Source organism: Panthera uncia, chromosome X (assembly GCF_023721935.1).
Source record: "Panthera uncia isolate 11264 chromosome X, Puncia_PCG_1.0, whole genome shotgun sequence".
NCBI lineage: Eukaryota > Metazoa > Chordata > Mammalia > Carnivora > Felidae > Panthera > Panthera uncia.
This window is the reverse complement of record NC_064817.1, coordinates 103,688,670-103,704,574: the sequence shown is the minus strand read 5'-3', so window position 1 is coordinate 103,704,574 and position 15,905 is coordinate 103,688,670.

Here is a 15,905-nt window from a genome sequence, read left to right as displayed (position 1 = left end):
AAACCAAAAAACGAATTCTTAACTATAAAGAACAAACACATGATTACCAGAGGGGAGGTAGGTAGGGGTGAAATAGGTGAAGGGGATTAATAGTACAGTTACCTTGATGAGCACTGAGTAATATATGGAATTGTTGAATCACTCTATTTTGTACCCAAAACTAATATAACACTGTATGTTAACTACATTTGGATTAAAATAAAAATAAAATAAAATAATAAAATAAAATAAAATAAAATAAGAAGAAAAATGTATCTCAAAAAGTTTAGGTTATCCAATTATTAAAGTTCAGAATATCCAAACATATGGATTCACAGACTACTTGCAATAATAGGTTTGTAAACCACAGGGTGGAGATTATTGGACTAGGATATCTTGAGTGGAGACACGGGTCTCATGACTTGAATTCATGTGCCACCCAAGAAACCTAGGAGAAGAGTACCTACCCCTCTACAAGAAAAAACTCAAACAACAGAAAACAAAGACCAGCAGGTTCAAAGTGGCTGCTTTCCTCTTCTGCAAAGCCATCCTGGAGTGAGTAGAGATTTACTGTGTATATATTGCAAAGAATTACTTCATTATGCCACCTGATCCAGCCTTTCCACTGGGAGCTTGGCTGCTTCCCCCAGATCCAGTCTGTCAGTCTCATGGTTGATACAGACTCTGGGAGATGTGCAGCCCTGGCTGCCACCCTCCCTGTCATGCTTCTCAACCCATCTGTTGGCTGGTTCTCAATTCTCTGTACTGGTATTAGAATTTCCCTTTGGGAACCCAATTAGGGCATGCTCGCCAAGCAAAACTAATGTGCCCCCTGTATTAAATGTATACAGCAATGTTCAAAATGTTGGTTTGAGGGGACTTGAAGCAACAAACAGACAGCACTCCCAAAATGTCTGTCACTCCTGGACAGGACCAGAGAGACAGTGATAAGGAGGGAGGAAGGAAAAGAGAATGGGGACACTTTGGGACACAGCTGCCACCTACTACTGCTCTGCCATGCCTGGAAAAGCAATGAAAGCTGAAGGCAGTTGCTTATTTTCCTAGGCTCCCAGTGAGACAGTAATATCTCTAAGCCAATTACTTATATAAAGGGTGGTAAGGTTGTTCAGTCTGGAGAAGTGAAGCATAGAGAGGGCTGGGAAGGCGACAGGAGCTGTTTTCAATTTTGAGGAACATGGCTGTCACTGTTGGTGACATGGGAACGAAGGAAAAAACTGGCTTGTGAATTATGGCTTCAAATCTCAGACCTAATGATGTCAGCAAAGTATGAGAGGTAAAGGACATAAGCTTATACCTTTCTACAGCCAGAGCCTGCCTGGCTATCAACCTGCCTCCTCATCCCTGGTATAGATGCTTGGTAACTTTGAGGGCATTCCATCATTGCAGGCATGAGGAAGAAGGGACAGAGGACCAGAATCATCTGGGGCACTGATCAAAAGCACAGATTCTCAAGTCCCACCCCAGGCCTCTTGAAAAAGATTCTCTATAGGAGAGCTCTGGTAAATCTGAATTTTAATGAGCTCCCTCAGATGATGCTGATCTGAATCCTATCCACACAGTAGTCTTTGGAAATCTCTGAGCTAATGGCCCTGTAAGACCCCTTCAAACTCCAAGAAGCCTGAGTGTAGTCTCTAGTCCCAGTGCTAGCCAATGTAGTCTAGAAGATAAATATGTCAAGGAAAAAGTTGCTTTGTAAAACCAAGGAAAAGGAGATTAGTGTCCCTAAGGAAAAGACTGGCTTTCAAGAGGCTCCAGCTCTCATGGTGAGGGAAGGTGCAGTTGCAGGAGTACTGTGTCAAGAGTCACAAATCACTCCTGCCTTTGGTGGCTACATTTCAAGAATTTATAATAACTCACATGTACTAAGAGTCTATTATGTTCAAAGACTTTCCTAAGTACTTTCTATTATTTTCCCTTCTTTATGACAACCTTCTGAGATAGATATTATTATTTTCCCTTTTTTTTTAATTTGGCCAAGAAACATAAACTCTTTTTTTAATATGAAATTTATTGTCAAATTGGTTTCCATACAACACCCAGTGCTCATCCCAAAAGGTGTCCTCCTCAATACCCATCAACCACCCTCCCCTCTCTCCCACCCCCCATCAACCCTCAGTTTGTTCTCAGTTTTTAAGAGTCTCTTATGCTTTGGCTCTCTCCCTCTCTAACCTCTTTTTTATTATTTCCCTTTTTTTTATAGAACTAAAAGCTAAGACTCAGAAAAGGAAATCAACTTGCCTAAGGTCACGTGGCTCTTAGCCACCATGCTAGGCATAGGTTGTTTCACTCACGTAATAAAGGAGCACTTGGGCAAAGGCCTTTTGGAGTCATTAAAACTGAAGGAGCCACTCACGATTGGATCCTCAAGTTTCAGGCAGAGTTGAAGGTAAGATTTGGGGATGGCCTGAGTTTTAGCAACCCTCAAGTCCAACCTGGGATGATTGTAGGGGTTATTGTATGCCACTTTGAAGTGGTTTTTCTGTCTGCCTTAAGTCTCATCACTTTCCTCCTGTCTACACACCAGGACCCATACTAATCCACAATTTACCCTTGTAAGAATTTTAAAAAAGGTGTACCTCCTAATACATGTAGCCCAATGGGCACAGGGCTTGGAGAGTAGGTTGAAACTTTGGGCAAGTTAGAAAAGGATGATGCTCTCTCTTGGTGGACACACGCCGGAATCAGGTGGATAGCTTAGGAACTGGAAAATGGGCTGGATTACAGCCTAATTTGGCCTTATAATTTTGTGTAGGGTCCAATCTTCCCAAATGTACACAACAGACCTTCTGTATGCCCTGCCCAATAGACTCAGAGCTTGCCCAATCTCAGGGAAGTGAGAAGGGAGGGAACTCCTCACAGAGGGACACCCAGCTACTGGAGAAGAGAAACAGAGACTGGTTTACTGAGCTTCTTGAATGTGTAGATCAATATTCTTTGTCAAATTTGAGAAGTGTTCAGTCATTAGATCTTCAAATATTATTTCTGCCCTTTGCTCTCCTTCCCTTCTGGGACTTTCATTATGCATATGGTGGTATATTTGATGGTGTCCCACAGGTCTCTGAGGCTCTGTTCAATTTTTTAATTATTTTTTTTTCTGTTCCTTCATGTTCACTAATTATTTCTTCTGCCAGCTCAAATCTGCTATTGAGCCCTTCTACTGAATTTTTCATTTCAGTGATAATACCTTTTAACTCCAAAAACTCCCTTGTGTTTTTTATGTCTATATCTTTATTTATATTCTCTCTGTAATGAGAAATTGTCACCGTACCTTACTTTAATTCTTTAGATGTGGTTTCCTTTACTTCTTTGAACACATTTATAATAGTTACTTTGATGTCTTTTTCTGCTAAGGCCAATATCTGGGCCCACTCAGATATAATTTCTATTGATGATATTTTTCTTATGTATAGCCCACACATTCCTGTTTCTTTGTATATCTCATAATTTTTTGTTGAAAAACAGACATAATAGATAATATTGTAGCAACTCTGAATTCTAATCTCCCTCTGGGTCTTTTGTTTGTTTGTTCGTTTATTCATTTAGTGGCTTACCTGGACTAATTCTGTGGAAGTTATTTCCCCTGTAGTGTGTAGCCTCAGCTGTTCCTGCTGAGATTTTTTCCCCTTATTTTTAAGTCTGGCTTTCTAGGGTTTGCCACTGGGTCAGCATAGCTTAGTGGTTAGTCATTGGTTGGCCAGAGTTATGCATAAAGCCCCAGATCCAATGAAGTCTTCTTCCTTTACTTTCGGATCTGTGTATGGTTTAGAAACCGTTTTCATAGTTTAGGGGCAAACTGTTGAGTCAGGAACCTGTATTTTGGAAGCACTTTATCTAGCCAAAGAAAGTACAGCCTTGAGCAAAGAAGTTTTCCAGATCACAGGAGATGGTTGTGATTTTAGCAGGACTCCCTTAGACTCTTTCCCTAATGTACTTGTTAAACTTATGGTTGATCTCCCTCTATTGATACCACCAAGCTGTCTACTCTGATTTTTAGCCACTATGATTTGTATACTGTTTAATAATACCTGAGGGCATTCCTCTACTCTCTGATCCAAATAAAGTCTACTCTGTTTGGCTGAACCAGAGCTGTCAGTATTTGCAGATTGCCCCACAGCTCTTCCCAGGCAGAACTCCAGTGCCAAAGCATGTGAAGTGTATGAGATTTGGGGGACACTGTACTTCACTGACTGCTCCACCCAGATACTCCTTATGGAGTGGGTGCTGTGGATTGGGGAAACAGGCACTACTAAATGGCTGCTGTCACCCACCCAGTGTAGATTTTTGTAACATGGAGATGGGAGAGACGGGATATTAACCAGCTTCTACCACCCTTCCAGTATAGATCTTGTATACCAGGACACTAGGGATGATACAAACTACTTATCTGGCTGTAGCTGCAGAGTCCAACCATTGTGCCTAGTGTAGTTTTTCCACACAGGGAGCAGCAGGAGAGATGGATGTGGCTCAGGTGCTAAAGCCTACCACTGTTCTTACAAGCTTCAGTCAAATTTGTTGAGTAAATGCCTTCCAATTTTGTGTAAGCCCATTGGTCAATATCCACAGACTTTAAAAGTTTTTCTTAGATAATTTTGACCTGTTTAATAAATGTCTCTTTCAAGAAGAAGATCCTGTAAGAATTGTGTGAACTTTTTCTCTAAGCCCGAGATCAAGACCATGGCTGCAGGTGATTAACAACCAGAACCAAGGGTAGGTAAGTAGCTGGGTGGGAAAATAAAAACACCAACATTAATAGCATGCCTCAATAGAGAAGCAGGCAGGAAGAAAATGCAGCTATGACACATGCCAAATATACATGATATAGCCACCTTTGAACTGGGTTTAGAACTACTTCATCCTCATAGGATATCAAAAATGCTTCTGTTTGTATTGCCAGCAACAGACTCATAATCCACTGAACTTGCATAGCACTTGCCTTCTGGGAAGCATAATGCTTCCTTTGAGTTCACCCTCCCACCCTCACCAGAGCCAGTGAGTATAAATTTGGACACAGTCCTAGCCAAGGAAAAACCCTTGAGAGGCTCCCCAGATGGATCCAAGTTGCAAGGGGATAGGGAGGCAACAGTGAGATCAAAGTGAGGTCCAATCCTGGCTTGACCTCTTACCAACTTTGTGACCTTGAGAAAGCCACCTAACCTCTCCATTCCTCATCTTGTCCTCATCTTTAAAATGGAGGTATCGATGCTTACTTCACAGGGTTCCTGAGATAATTGGATAAGCTGCCCCCTTGCTTAACTCTTAAAATCATCTCACAGCTAACACCCCTTCTTTCTTAATACACTCAAGCCACATGGATTTCTTTGTGTTGGTTGAAAATAACAAGTTCTTGCCTGTCTTGGGATCTTCACACTTATATTCCATCTGTCTAAAGTGTATTTTTATCCACTGTTTCTCAGGCCAGGTTTCCTGTCATCATTTAGGTCCCAGCTTAAATATCACCTCTGTAGAGTGGATGACCCTGACAATTCAATCTAAAATGAAACAAAAAATCTCTGGTTGCTTCCTACTTCAGTCACTCTATTGCACTATCTTGCTTTATTTTATTCACCACACTTACCAATACCTGAACACAGAAGCAGCATAGGTTAATGATATAGTGCCAAATTGCCTGGGTTTGGATCTTGGATCTCCCACTTCCTATCTCTATGACTTTGGGCAAATTATTTAACCATTATGAACCTCATTCTCTTCATGTGTAAAATAAGAATAAGAATAGTATCAACCTCACAGTGTCATGAGGACTAAATGAGTTAATACAGGTATAGTGTTAAGCACAGTAGCTGGTAAGACTCTCTCTCCTTGTTAGTTCTTATGGTAGCCAGACTCCAAGGTGGCCCTCCAATGATCCCCACCTGCTGGGATTAACACCACGGTTGGTCTGTGTGATAAGACAGCAGTGATGGTATGTCACTTCTAAGATTAGTTTATAAAAGATTTCATCTTTCATCTTGGACACTCTCACTCACTTTTCTTGGATCACTCACTCTGGGAGAAAGAAACTAGCTGCCATGTCAAATAGCTCTATGTGGTATGTTCAAACAGAGGCCTCTGGCAAACAGTTGGAGGGGAACTGAGGCCTTCCCACAAACTCAGGAGTGAGCTTGGTAACAGATTCTCAGTCCCTCATTGACAATTTGACTGTGACCTCATAAAAGATCCTGGGCTGGAACTACCCAGCTAAACCACTCGTGGATTCCTGACCTTCAGAAACTGTATGAAATAATAAATATTTGTTGTTTTAACTCACTAAGTTTTAAAGTAATTTGTTATGCAACAATAGCAACTCATGAACCTATGACATTATCTTGTTGGTCTACCTGATTATTATCAACCTACTCTACTCTGTTGGCTTTCTGTTATTATTTTTATTATTGCCAATTTCTGTTTTCTTTGGGTGTAGTTTTCTATTCTTTTTATAGCTTCTTGAGTTAGATACCTAGACTGTTGATTTTTTTTAATCTTTCGTGTGTGTGTGTGTGTGTGTGTGTGTGTGTGTTTAGCTATGCATATCCCTATAAGCACTGCCTTAAGTTTATCTCATAAATTTTAGTGTGCATTTAGGTATAGTTACAATTGGCTAAATGGACAGATCTTAAATACACAGTTTGATGAGTTTTAACAGATGAATACACTGGTGTAATCAAAATCCTCTATCACCTTAGAAAGTTCCCACATGCCCATTTATAGTTAATCATCCCCCTTCCAGTCAGAGGCAACTACCATTTTGAGTAATATTCAATTATGTCAATATGCCACAGTTTACTTACTCATTCACTTTTCAATGAATATTTAAATTGTTTCTATTGTTTAGCCATTCTGAACGAAGCTGCAATGAACATGTCTGTTTAAGTGTTTTATGGACATATGTTTTAAGTTTTTAGTAATTACTTAAGAGTAGAATTTCTGGATCATAAGGTAGGTATATGTGATGGTTAACTTTATGTATCCATTTGACTGGATCATGGGGTGCCCAGATATTTGTTTGGCTAAGCATATTTCAATGTATATGTGAGGGTGTTTTGGGATAAGATTACCTTTTTAAATTGAGTAAAGCAGATTGCTCTTCCTCATACGGGTTAGCATCTACTACTCCATTGAAGGTCTGAAAAGAATAAAGAGGTGCAAGAAGGGTGGATTTTGTCTCTCTGCTGCTGAGCTGGGATATCAGTCTTCTGCTCTCAAATGGGACTTACACCATTTGCCCTGAGATTCTCAGAACTACACCACCAGCTTTTCTGAGGCTCCAGCTTGCAAGTGGCAGTTTGTGGGACTTCTCAGCTTCCATAATCCCATGAGCCAATTCCTTATAATAAATCTCCTTCTGTGTGTGTATATATATCCAGTTGTTCTGCAACCCTTGTAACATTTGATATTGACAGTCTTATTAATTTTATCCATTTTAGTGTGTGAGTAGTAATACATCTTTATGGTTATAACTTAATGACTAATATTGAGCACCATCATTAATTATTGGTAAGTACTCTTCTGTGAAATGTTTAAGTATTAAGTCCATCTTTTATTTTTATTATTGATTAATAAGAGTTCTTTAAATTTTCTGAATGTGAGCCAACTTTCAGTTATATATTTTGCACATATATTTTTCAGTAGAGTAGCTTGTCTTGTCATTTTAATTAATGATGTCTTTTGTTTTGTTTTGTTTTTTAATGATGCCTTTTGATGTCCAGAGATTTTTTAATTTTATGAAATATAGTCATCATTTATTTTCTTTTGTTTTGTTTTGCTTTGCTTTATGCATTTTATTTAAGAACTTGTTGCTTACCTTTCAGTTCACAAAGTTAATCTTATATGGCTTCTTAGAAGAGGTTTATAGTTTTAATTTTTATATCTAAGTTTATGACCCATTTTGAATTATTTTTGTATATGGGGTAAGAGATGAATCAAGGCTTATTTTTTTCAATATTTATATCTAGGTGTTCCAGCACCTTAGTGCCTTTGTCAAATATCATTTGGTGATATGTAAGTTGGTCCATTTTTTGACTACATTTTGTTCCATTTATCTATTTTTCTTATGTAAATACCACACTGTTAATTACTGTAGTTTTATTTTAGATATTAAAATAAGATAGTATAAGTTCTCCTACTTTAATCTTTTTTCAAGATATTTTGGCTAGTCTATGCATTTCTATATAAATTATAGAAATAGTCTACCAATTTATACAAAAAAATCCAGCTGAAATTTTAATCAGAATTCCATTAAAAGTAAAGATCTACTACTCTTGAAACCAGTTCTACACTGTATGTTAACTAACTTGAATTTAAATAAATAATGTTTAAAAATAGAGGTCAATTTGTGAAGAATTCAAATCTTAAAAATATGAAATCTTCCAAGTTGTGAACATGTTATATCCCTCAGTGCATGTAAGTCTTCAGTGTTTTGAGTGTAAAGTATAGAAGACCTACACATTTTTCATTAAATACATGCCTATGCATCTGACATTTTTTATGCTTTTGTAAATATTTTCTTACTTTTCATATTCCAATTGTTTGTTGCAGAAGTACAATTGATTTTTAAATATCGACCTTTTACCTTGTAACTTTGCTATTTTTTTAAGATTCCATAGGATTTATATGTAAGCAATCACATCGATTGTAAAAACACAAACTGCTCAACTTTCTTCCTTCTCTATCTTTGTGCTCTTTATTTATTTGATATTTCTGTATTGCATTTACTAGGGCTTCCAGTAGAATGTTGACTAGAAATGGTGAGAGCAGAAGTTTTCATGTTCTTCGTAGCCTTTAGGGGAAAGCATTTACTATTTCACCATTAAGTATTATTATATTAGCTGTTGGTTTTTCTAAATACCTTTTATCAGGTTGAAGAGGTTCCTTAGACTTCTGAGATTTATCTTTTCATTTTGAATTGGTGCTGAAATTTGTCAAATTTCTCTGCCTTTGTTGTGATTATCATTTTTTAATCTTCATTCTATTAATACTATGAATTAAGTTGATAGATTTTTAAACATTAAAATTTTATTCTTGAGATAATTACTAATGAAGATGCGTAATACCTTTTATGTATTGCTAGATTCAAGTTCTTAGTATTTATTAAAGATTTTTCTGTCCATGCTCATGAGAGATAATGGTAATTTGCTTTTCTTGTAATGTTCTTGTTAGGTCAAGGCTGGGTACATAATTTGTGCCACCTAGTGCAAAATGAAAATTCAGGGACCCTTGTTCAAAAACCAGGAAAAACGTGCTGTTAAACATCAATATTTTTCCTTAAGATATTTTATTATATATAAAATATATTAAGGGTAATTATGATACATGAATAACAACATAAACTTGCAAATTATACAAAATGGAATCATAGTTGTATGTACTACAATAAATAGTATTTATTAATGTGATATCTTGAGTTATCATAAGGTTTTACTGGGTCACTCTTTCACAAAATCATTTATTAAATACTCAACATTTATATTTTTAACAACTTCATTTTATTATTTTTTATTTTTTTATTTTAGAGAGAGAGAGAGAACATGATCAGGGGAGAGGGGCAGAAGGAGGGAAAGAGAGAATCTTAAGAAGACTCTATGCTCAGTGTGGAGCCCGACATGAGGCTTGATTCCATGACCCTGAGACCATGACCTGAGCTGAAATCAAGAGTCTGATGCTCAACTGACTGAGCCACCCAGGCGCTCCTTTAGCAACTTCATTTTAAATTGTACTAATGAAAGCAACATCTACTTATAGCCTATAATAATATTGAAATAAATTTCTAATAAATTATTTTGAAATAGAAATTGTTTTAAACCTAGAGCTAATGAATTTCAGAGAACAATTTTTCTAAAAAGATTTAACTTTTCATACAAATCAGTTTTCTAGAAGTGCAAATTTAATTTTAAATGTAAATGTATACAATGGTGTATTATAAAGTAGAATTCTAAAACTGGCCCCTAAAGTGTCATGCCCTAATCCCTGGAATTTATATATATGATGAGATACCACTCTTGCGATTGTGTTATCACATAAGGTCACAGTTAACCTTTATTCAGGTGAGCCTAGTCAAATCACATGAGTACCTTAAATGTAGAGAGTTTTATCCAACTAGTAGCCGAAGGGGAAGTCAAAGAGATTTGAAGCATGTAGGGGGATTTGAAATGAGAGATCCCTACTGCCATATCTGATGTAGTGAGAGGACATGTAAGAAATTTATTTTTTTCCCATTCAGAAAAAGTCAGTAAGTCTTGCCCACACTGGCAGGAGGGATGGGGGCAGGTTGGTGATAATTATGCTCCAACTCCTGAAAGGGAGAGTCTACATAAGTTATGTGGAATTCCTTTTAAAAATGATTTGTCTTTTTTCCTTCGTTAATTCACTTATCCAATCACTTATTTCTACCCCTAAGGACTCCTAAATACTTATTTTATACTTTGTGTCATAATCTAGTACTATGTTCTTTACTTTGTGTTTCAGATTTTTCTATCTTTGGCCATTGGGAGCTCTCTCAGATTGGCTCCCATGTGCCTTTGACTTTCCCAATCATTTTTCCTAGCACTTCCTTACTTTATGAGACTGCAAGATGCTCCAGGCTCAGTTGTATTTTCTCTGGCACATTTTTTAAAAAATAGTGAATTAAATACATTCACATTTATTGATATGAATGATAGGTTTAACTTCAACTCTGTCATGCTATTTTATTTTTATTTGCTGTGTGAATCAGTCACGGTTAAATCAGACAAGTACATTAAGTAGAATGTATGCATGTGTACATTGTGTATGTGTAAAGAGACTTATTATAAGAATTGGTTTATTCAATTTTGGGGGGTGGTGGCTAAGCAAGCCTGAAATCCACAGGGCAGGCTCAAACTCCACAGGCACGGGCCAAAGCTGTTGCCAACAGGCAGAATTTCTTCTGTCTTTTAGAAAAACTTCAGCCTTGTTTTTAAGATACCTCAACTGATTCAATTACACCCATTTAGATTATCCAGGATTATCTCCCTTACTTAAAATCAATGAATTAAGGGCTTTAATTGCATCTGCAAGATCTTTTTACAGCAATACCTAGATTAGTGTTTGACTGAATAACTAACTGGGGGCTGTAACCTAGCAAAATGGACATATGTGAGAGCAATCATGCTATATGTATTATATTTACTGTGTTTTTCTATGTGGTATCTTTTTTTTCTTCATATCTGGGCACATTTGTAGCTTTGTTCCAGTGGTTACCTTGATATTACTACCTTTTATAATACCTTTGTCCTCCCTCTATCTCATCTGATTTAATCTTTACTTGATGTCTTTTTACACCCACATGTTCCCTATGCAACAATAAAATAGAATATTTAAAAGTATAATCAAAAGAAAAAATCCAGAAATAGAAGTAGACCTGGATTTTTGAACTGATATGGGTCACCATATACCTGGGAAAACTGACCCAGTATAGTCACACCAAGAAATATCCCAGTGCAACTATTAGACTTTAAAGGTAAAGAAATAATCCTCAGGTCCCTCTTGGCAAAAAGTGAAGTAGCTTCAAATTAATGTAAATCATGTTAGCATCACTTCCCAACAGCAAAATGGAAAGCAAGCAAATAGCAGAGTAGCATTTTCAAGAAACTCGAGGAAATACAGTATGAGCCAAAGATTTTACATCCAGCCAAGCTGTCCTTCAACTGTCAATTACAATATAACCATCATTTATATGATGATTTTGTCTTCAATTACTTCCCTGAATTCAGTCTATTCTTATTTCACAACTTTCATTTTTATATGCACTTAATATGTGCAGATTTTTGTATATTAACTACATCTAATAAAGCTGTTAAAAATTACAAATAAAGAATTTCCAATTTAAAGTAGTTTTTACTATTTTGTGATGTATTATGGCCTTCTTTTCTCTCATGCTTGATTTGGGGAGAAATATTCATCACTGAAATGTTTTTATTTTAATTTTATGATTTTGTTCACAGTAGCTTTGTATGAATACCAACAGCCAATTTCTGTTCATTTTTAAACAATATATTTCTCTGGACAGCAATAATGGTTGTGTTAGAACATAGAAGCTAATTGGGTATTTTGATTCTAGAGTGTTCTTTTCTGTGGTGCAAAGAAGTGAGTATTTTTACTTTGGTTTTGGTGGTGGTTTTGATGATGGTGACGATGATTGTGGCATGTTTCCTGATTCTGTTGTTCTTTTTTGTTGTTTCTGGAAGACTTTTAATTTCTCCTTCTTCCCTTCATCACCAAGTTTCTACAGGGTATTCCTTTTCCAATTTGTCCCTTTTCTCCAGAAGAAATTACTTCTTTCTGTGGTCCCAAGAACTTTTTTTAATTAAATTTTTATTTTGAGGTAATTGTAGATTCATATGCATTTGTAAGAAATGATACAGAGATCATGTGTACCTTTTACCCAGTTTCCCTCAATGGTAATATCTTGAAAAAACATAGAAAAATGTCACAACCAGGATTCTGGTATAGATACAGTCAACATACAAAATATCCCCATCATGACAATGATCACTCATATTGCCCTTTTATGTTCAAGTCCACTCCCCTTTTACCCCTACTTACTTCTTAACCCTTGGCAACCACTAATCTGTTTGCAATTTTTATAATTTTGTCATTCTAAGAATGTTACATAAATAGAATCACACAGCATGTAACTTTTTGAGACTGGCTTTTTTTGTTCAGCATAATTCTCTGGATATTCATGCAAGTTATTGTATCATAGTTTGTTCCTTTTTATTGTATGTATGTACAACAGTTTAATGATTAACTCATTGAAGGATATTTGGGTTGTTTTCAATTTGGGGCTATCATAAATAAAGTTGCTATAAACATTTGTGTATACATTTTGTGTGAACATAAATTTTTACTTTTCTGGAATAAATGCTCAGGAGTATGATTCCTCATTATATAATAAGTATAAGTTTAGTTTTTGAAGAGGACACCAAGCCGTTTCCCAGAGTGGCTATACATTCCCACCAGCAATATATGAGAGATTTGGTTTCCCTGCATTCTCAACAGGATTTGGTATTGTTATTATGTTTTATTTTAGCTGTTCTAATATGTATGTAGTGATATCTCTTTGTGGTTTTAATGTCCACTCTAACAATGGCTATTGATATTGAATATTTTCATGTATAATGTTAGCTGTAGGTTTTTCATAGATGGTATTATCAATCAAGTTGAGAAAATTACTCTCTATTTCTATTTTTCTGAGAGTTTTTACTATGAATGAGTGGTGAAATTTGTCAAATGTTTTTTATGCATTGATTAATATGATCATATGATTTTTCTTTTTTAGCTTTTTGGTGGATTACATTGGTTAATCTTCAAATATTGAACTGGCCTTTTATCCCCATATTAAATTCCACTTGGTCATAGTATTTAATTTCTTAATATATTGATGAACTCTACTTGTTAAAATATTGTTGAGGATTTTTGTGTCTATACCCATGAAGGATATTTGTCTTTAGTTTACTTTTTTTGTATTGTCTTTGTCTGGTTTTGGTATCAGAATACTACTGGTTTTATGAAAAGAAGTATCCCCTCCTCTTCTATTTCTGAAATAGATTATATAGAATTATTGCTATTTTTTTCTTTAAACATTTGGTAGAATTATCCACTGAAAGCATTAGGGCTTGGAGATTTTGCCTTTCTTAGAAATTTAAAAATTAGGATCAAATTTCCTTAAAGAGTTATAGAGCTATTCAATTATCTATTTTGTATTTTGTGAGTTGTGGATGTGTGTTCTCTGATAAATTTATTCATTCTTATCTAAGTTTTCAAATTTATGCGTGCAGACTTGTTCATATTATTCCCCATTAAACTTTTTTTATGTCTGCAGGTTATAAAATTATATCACTTATTTCATCTCTGATATTGGTAATTTGTGTCCTTTCTCTTTTTGTCTTTGTCAGTGTTTGCTACAAGTTTGTCACTTTCACTGATATTTTAAAGAACCAATTCTTCATTTCATTGATTTTCCCTATTACTTTTCTGTTTCAATATCATTGATTTCTGCTCTTTATTATTTCCCTAATTCTTTTTTTTAATTTTTTTTAACGTTTATTTATTTTTGAGACAGGGAGAGACAGAGCATGAACGGGGGAGGGTCAGAGGGAGAGCGAGACACAGAATCTGAAACAGGCTCCAGACTCTGAGCTGTCAGCACAGAGCCTGAGGTGGGGCTCGAACTCACGGACCGCGAGATCATGACCTGAGCCCAAGTCGGACGCTTAACCGACTGAGCCACCCAGGCGCCCCATATTATTTCCCTAATTCTGCTTGCTTTGGAAATATTTTCCCCTCCTTTTTCTACTTTCTTGAGGTGAGAATTTAGATTATTGATTTGAAATCTCTCCTCTTTTCTAATGTAAGTATTTAGTGCTATATATCTCACTTTCAGCCCTGTTTTGTCTGTGTTCCACAAATCTTCATACATTGTATTTTCATTTTTGTTCAGTTCAATGTATTTTTGCAATTTGCATTTTTCTTTTAAATTTTTTCTTGAAGTTTCCTCTCTGGCTCATGGATTATTTAAAAGTTTCTCAATTACTTTCCAAGTGTTTAGAGATTTTCATGTTTTTGATCTTTATTACTATGGTTTTTTCCATTGTAGTTGGAAAACACAATCTGTATGATTTCAACTCTTTTGCAATCTGTTGAGGTTTATTTTATGGCACAGAATATTGTATATCTTGGTATATGTTCTATGGATACTTGAAAAGAATATGTTTGGATGTAGTGTTCTATAAATGTTGATTACATCCTGCCGGTTGATAGTACTGTTGAGTTCTTCTATATCTTTATAGATTTTCTGTCTAATTATTCTACAATTATTAAAAGAGGGATTTTGAAAGCTCCAACTCTAATTGTGGATTTGTCTGATTCTCCTTTCAGTTCCATTATTTTTGCTTCATGTATTTTGCAGCTTCATTGTTTGGTGTATGCATATTTAGAATTGCTTCATCTTTTTGGTGGATTGACCATTTATCATTATATAACATCCATTTCTGTAAAGTTTTTGCTCTGATGTCTACTTTATCTAATATGTGTAGAGTAGTAAAAAGTTTGAGTTGTCCAAAGTATATGTTTCCAGCTGAGGTTGAGAAACATAAGGCTCTGCCTTCTTGTTTCAGGTGTCCTACAGTTGATGACCAAAGGATAGAGATGGTAGGAGGCAGTGCATGAAGCTCAGCCTCTCAGGACTGTTGAATAGAGTTTGAATCCCATCTCTGGCATATGTTAGTGGGGCAGCCTCAGGCAAGTCACTTAACACTCCAAATCGCTTTCTCCCTTTTATAGAATAAAGAAAGCAGATTCTATCAGGATGAGTTGATTTTAGGATCTAAGATAATGATCTATGTGCAAAATGTACAGATATGTACTAGGAGCAACAAAAATATAGTTGCTCATAGTACAATAAATTGGACTCTATTAAAATTAAATTATTTTCTCTTTGAAAGACACCAAAAAGAAAATTAAATGGCAAACCACAGATTAGGGGAAAGCATATACAAAACAAATATCTGAAAAAAGAACTGTATCTAAAATACACAAAGAACTTCTGTAACAATAAAACAGGCCAAATATTTTAATAGATGCTTTATAAAGGAGATAATATGTGAATGGCAAATAAGGATATGGAAAGATGAAAACACTCTCCAAAATGGTTCAAATTCAATGACTGTTAATAACAAATGGTAGCAAGTATATAGAGAAACAGGTAATCTCATAAATTACTAGAGGGAATGTTAAGTGGTACAACCTCTGTGGAAAAGAGTTTGAGAGGATTTTACAAAGTTGAACATACACACAACTCAGCATTTAAACTCCAACGTATTTATGTACAAGACATGAAAGCATATGCACAAAGACTTGTACATAAATGTGTGTCGCACCTTTATTCATAATAG